Genomic DNA, 5,839 nt, shown 5'->3' with positions numbered 1-5,839 from the left:
TCGGGCCCTGTCGGGCTCTGTCGGGCTCTGTCGGGCTCTGTCGGGCTCTGTCAGGCCCTGTCGGGCTCTACTGGGCTCTGTCGGGCCCTGTCGGGCCCTGTCGGGCTCTGTCGGGCTCTGTCGGGCCCTGTCGGGCTCTGTCGGGCTCTGTCGGGCTCTGTCGGGCTCTACTGGGCCCTGTCGGGCTCTGTGGGCTCTGTCGGGCCCTGTCGGGCCCTGTCGGGCCCTGTCGGGCCCTGTCGGGCTCTGTCGGGCTCTATCGGGCTCTACTGGGCTCTGTCGGGCCCTGTCGGGCTCTGTCGGCTCTGTCGGGCTCTGTCGGGCTCCACTGGGCTCTGTCGGGTTCTGTCGGGTTCTGTTGGGCTCTGTCGGGCTCTACTGGGCTCTACTGGGCTCTGTCGGGCCCTGTCGGGCTCTGTCGGGCTCTACTGAGCCCTGTCGGGCCCTGTCGGGCCCTGTCGGGCTCTGTCGGGCTCTGTCGGGCTCTGTCGGGCTCTACTGGGCTCTACTGGGCTCTGTCGGGCTCTGTCGGGCTCTACTGGGCCCTGTCGGGCCCTGTCGGGCTCTGTCGGGCCCTGTCGAGCCCTGTCGGGCCCTGTCGGGCCCTGTCGGGCCCTGTCGGGCCCTGTCGGGCTCTGTCGGGCTCTGTCGGGCCCTGTCGGGCTCTGTCGGGCTCTGTCGGGCTCTACTGGGCTCTACTGGGCTCTGTCGGGCTCTGTCGGGCTCTACTGGGCCCTGTCGGGCCCTGTCGGGCCCTGTCGGGCTCTGTCGGGCTGTACTGGGCTCTGTCGGGCCCTATCGGGCTCTATCGGGCTCTGTCGGGCTCTGTCGGGCTCTGTCGGGCTCTGTCGGGCTCTGTCGGGCTCTGTCGGGCTCTACTGGGCTCTGTCGGGCTCTGTCGGGCTCTGTCGGGCTCTGTCGGGCTCTGTCGGGCCCTGTCGGGCCCTGTCGGGCCCTGTCGGGCTCTGTCGGGCTCTACTGGGCTCTGTCGGGCTCTGTCGGGCCCTGTCGGGCTCTGTCGGGCTCTGTCGGGCCCTGTCGGGCCCTGTCGGGCCCTGTCGGGCCCTGTCGGGCTCTGTCGGGCCCTGTCGGGCTCTGTCGGGCTCTGTCAGGCTCTACTGGGCTCTGTCGGGCTCTACTGGGCCCTACTGGGCCCTGTCGGGCTCTGTCGGGCTCTGTCGGGCTCTGTCGGGCTCTACTGGGCTCTGTCGGGCCCTGTCGGGCCCTGTCGGGCTCTGTCGGGCTCTGTCGGGCCCTGTCGGGCTCTGTCGGGCTCTGTCGGGCTCTGTCGGGCTCTGTCGGGCTCTACTGGGCCCAGTCGGGCTCTGTCGGGCTCTGTCGGGCTCTGTCGGGCCCTGTCGGGCTCTGTCGGGCTCTACTGGGCCCTGTCGGGCCCTGTCGGGCTCTGTCGGGCTCTGTCGGGCTCTGTCGGGCTCTGTCGGGCTGTGTCGGGCTCTGTCGGGCTCTACTGGGCTCTACTGGGCTCTGTCGGGCTCTGTCGGGCTCTGTCGGGCTCTACTGGGCTCTGTCGGGTTCTGTCGGGCTCTGTCGGGCTCTGTCGGGCTCTACTGGGCTCTGTCGGGCCCTGTCGGGCCCTGTCGGGCCCTGTCGGGCTCTGTCGGGCTCTGTCGGGCTCTGTCGGGCTCTACTGGGCCCTGACGGGCCCTGTCGGGCCCTGTCGGGCTCTGTCGGGCTCTGTCGGGCTCTGTCGGGCTCTACTGGGCTCTGTCGGGCCCTGTCGGGCCCTGTCGGGCTCTCTCGGGCTCTGTCCGCCTCTACTGGGCTCTGTCGGGCTCTGTTGGGTTCTGTCGGGCCCTGTCGGGCTCTGTCGGGCTCTACTGGGCCCTGTCGGGCTCTGTCGGGCTCTGTCGGGCTCTGTCGGGCCCTGTCGGGCCCTGTCGGGCTCTGTCGGGCCCTGTCGGGCCCTGTCGGGCCCTGTCGGGCTCTGTCGGGCTCTGTCGGGCTCTACTGGGCTCTGTCGGGCCCTGTCGGGCCCTGTCGGGCTCTGTCGGGCTCTGTCCGCCTCTATTGGGCTCTGTCGGGCTCTGTCGGGCTCTGTCAGGCTCTGTCGGGCTCTACTGGGCCCTGTCGGGCTCTGTCGGGCTCTGTCGGGCTCTGTCGGGCTCTGTCGGGCTCTACTGGGCCCTGTCGGGCCCTGTCGGGCCCTGTCGGGCCCTGTCGGGCTCTACTGGGCCCTGTCGGGCTCTGTCGGGCTCTGTCGGGCTCTGTCGGGCTCTGTCGGGCTCTGTCGGGCTCTACTGGGCTCTACTGGGCTCTGTCGGGCTCTACTGGGCCCTGTCGGGCCCTGTCGGGCCCTGTCGGGCTCTGTCGGGCTCTGTCGGGCTCTACTGGGCCCTGTCGGGCCCTGTCGGGCTCTCTCGGGCCCTGTCGGGCCCTGTCGGGCTCTGTCGTGCTCTGTCGGGCCCTGTCGGGCTCTGTCGGGCTCTACTGGGCTCTACTGGGCTCTGTCGGGCTCTGTCGGGCTCTACTGGGCTCTACTGGGCTCTGTCGGGCTCTGTCGGGCTCTACTGGGCCCTGTCGGGCCCTGTCGGGCCCTGTCGGGCTCTGTCGGGCTCTACTGGGCTCTGTCGGGCCCTGTCGGGCCCTGTCGGGCTCTGTCGGGCTCTGTCGGGCTCTGTCGGGCTCTACTGGGCCCTGTCGGCCCCTGTCGGGCCCTGTCGGGCTCTGTCGGGCTCTACTGGGCCCTGTCGGGCTCTGTCGGGCTCTGTCGGGCTCTGTCGGGCTCTGTCGGGCTCTACTGGGCCCTGTCGGGCCCTGTCGGGCCCTGTCGGGCTCTGTCGGGCTCTACTGGGCCCTGTCGGGCTCTGTCGGGCTCTGTCGGGCTCTGTCGGGCTCTACTGGGCTCTGTCGGGCTCTGTCGAGCTCTACTGGGCCCTGTCGGGCTCTGTCGGGCTCTGTCGGGCTCTGTCGGGCTCTACTGGGCCCTGTCGGGCCCTGTCGGGCTCTCTCGGGCCCTGTCGGGCCCTGTCGGGCCCTGTCGGGCCCTGTCGGGCCCTGTCGGGCTCTGTCGGGCTCTACTGGGCTCTACTGGGCTCTGTCGGGCTCTGTCGGGCTCTACTGGGCCCTGTCGGGCCCTGTCGGGCCCTGTCGGGCTCTGTCGGGCTCTACTGGGCTCTGTCGGGCCCTGTCGGGCCCTGTCGGGCTCTGTCGGGCCCTGTCGGGCCCTGTCGGGCTCTGTCGGGCTCTGTCGGGCTCTGTCGGGCTCTACTCGGCTCTGTCGGGCTCTGTCGGGCTCTGTCGGAATCTACTGGGCCCTGTCGGGCTCTGTCGGGCCCTGTCGGGCTCTGTCGGGCTCTGTCGGGCTGTACTGGGCTCTGTCGGGCTCTGTCGGGCCCTGTCGGGCTCTGTCGGGCTCTGTCGGGCCCTGTCGGGCTCTGTCGGGCCCTGTCGGGCTCTGTCGGGCTCTGTCGGGCTCTGTCGGGCTCTACTGGGCTCTACTGGGCTCTACTGGGCTCTGTCGGGCCCTGTCGGGCTCTGTCGGGCTCTGTCGGGCTCTGTCGGGCTCTACTGGGCCCTGTCGGGCCCTGTCAAGCCCTGTCGGCCTCTGTCGGGCTCTGTCAGGCCCTGTCGGGCTCTACTGGGCTCTGTCGGGCCCTGTCGGGCTCTGTCGGGCTCTGTCGGGCTCTACTGGGCTCTGTCGGGCTCTGTCGGGCCCTGTCGGGCTCTGTCGGGCTCTGTCGGGCTCTACTGGGCCCTGTCGGGCTCTGTCGGGCTCTGTCGGGCTCTACTGGGCCCTGTCGGGCCCTGTCGGGCTCTGTCGGGCTCTGTCGGGCTCTGTCGGGCTCTACTGGGCTCTGTCGGGCTCTGTCGGGTTCTGTCGGGCTCTGTCGGGCTCTGTCGGGCTCTACTGGGCTCTACTGGGCTCTGTCGGGCCCTGTCGGGCTCTGTCGGGCTCTACTGAGCCCTGTCGGGCCCTGTCGGGCTCTGTCGGGCTCTGTCGGGCTCTGTCGGGCTCTACTGGGCTCTACTGGGCTCTGTCGGGCTCTGTCGGGCTCTACTGGGCCCTGTCGGGCCCTGTCGGGCTCTGTCGGGCCCTGTCGAGCCCTGTCGGGCCCTGTCGGGCTCTGTCGGGCTCTGTCGGGCTCTGTCGGGCCCTGTCGGGCCCTGTCGGGCTCTGTCGGGCTCTGTCGGGCTCTGTCGGGCCCTGTCGGGCTCTGTCGGGCTCTGTCGGGCTCTGTCGGGCTCTGTCGGGCTCTACTGGGCTCTACTGGGCTCTGTCGGGCTCTGTCGGGCTCTACTGGGCCCTGTCGAGCCCTGTCGGGCCCTGTCGGGCTCTGTCGGGCTGTACTGGGCTCTGTCGGGCTCTGTCGGGCTCTGTCGGGCCCTGTCGGGCTCTGTCGGGCTCTGTCGGGCTCTGTCGGGCTCTGTCGGGCTCTGTCGGGCTCTGTCGGGCTCTCTCGGGCTCTGTCGGGCTCTACTGGGCTCTGTCGGGCCCTGTCGGGCCCTGTCGGGCCCTGTCGGGCCCTGTCGGGCCCTGTCGGGCCCTGTCGGGCCCTGTCGGGCTCTGTCGGGCCCTGTCGGGCCCTGTCGGGCCCTGTCGGGCTCTGTCGGGCTCTGTCGGGCTCTGTCAGGCTCTACTGGGCTCTGTCGGGCTCTACTGGGCCCTACTGGGCCCTGTCGGGCTCTGTCGGGCTCTGTCGGGCTCTGTCGGGCCCTGTCGGGCCCTGTCGGGCTCTGTCGGGCTCTGTCGGGCCCTGTCGGGCTCTGTCGGGCTCTGTCGGGCTCTACTGGGCCCAGTCGGGCTCTGTCGGGCTCTGTCGGGCCCTGTCGGGCCCTGTCGGGCTCTGTCGGGCCCTGTCGGGCCCTGTCGGGCTCTGTCGGGCTCTACTGGGCCCTGTCGGGCCCTGTCGGGCTCTGTCGGGCCCTGTCGGGCCCTGTCGGGCTCTGTCGGGCCCTGTCGGGCTCTGTCGGGCTCTGTCGGGCCCTGTCGGGCTCTGTCGGGCTCTGTCGGGCCCTGTCGGGCTCTGTCGGGCTCTGTCAGGCCCTGTCGGGCTCTGTCGGGCTCTGTCGGGCTCTACTGGGCTCTACTGGGCTCTACTGGGCTCTACTGGGCTCTACTGGGCTCTGTCGGGCCCTGTCGGGCCCTGTCGGGCTCTGTCGGGCTCTGTCGGGCTCTACTGGGCTCTGTCGGGCTCTGTCGGGCTCTGTCGGGCTCTACTGGGCCCTGTCGGGCCCTGTCAAGCCCTGTCGGGCTCTGTCGGGCTCTGTCAGGCTCTGTCGGGCTCTGTCGGGCTCTGTCGGGCTCTGTCGGGCTCTACTGGGCTCTGTCGGGCTCTGTCGGGCCCTGTCGGGCTCTGTCGGGCTCTGTCGGGCTCTACTGGGCCCTGTCGGGCCCTGTCGGGCTCTGTCGGGCCCTGTCGGGCCCTGTCGGGCTCTGTCGGGCTCTGTCGGGCTCTGTCGGGCCCTGTCGGGCCCTGTCGGGCTCTGTCGGGCTCTGTCGGGCTCTGTCGGGCTGTGTCGGGCTCTGTCGGGCTCTACTGGGCTCTACTGGGCTCTGTCGGGCTCTGTCGGGCTCTGTCGGGCTCTACTGTTCCCTGTCGGGCTCTGTCGGGCTCTGTCGGGCTCTGTCGGGCTCTACTGGGCCCTGTAGGGCCCTGTCGGGCCCTGTCGGGCTCTGTCGGGCTCTGTCGGGCTCTGTCGGGCTCTGTCGGGCTCTGTCGGGCTCTACTGGGCTCTGTCGGGCTCTACTGGGCCCTGTCGGGCCCTGTCGGGCTCTGTCGGGCTCTGTCGGGCCCTGTCGGGCCCTGTCGGGCCCTGTCGGGCTCTGTCGGGCCCTGTCGGGCCCTGTCGGGCCCTGTCGGGCCCTGTCGGGCCCTGT

This window comes from Caloenas nicobarica, unplaced genomic scaffold (assembly GCF_036013445.1).
Source record: "Caloenas nicobarica isolate bCalNic1 unplaced genomic scaffold, bCalNic1.hap1 Scaffold_249, whole genome shotgun sequence".
Taxonomy (NCBI): Eukaryota; Metazoa; Chordata; class Aves; order Columbiformes; family Columbidae; genus Caloenas; species Caloenas nicobarica.
The sequence above is the reverse complement of the archived record's forward strand: the minus strand, read 5'-3'. Positions refer to the sequence as shown.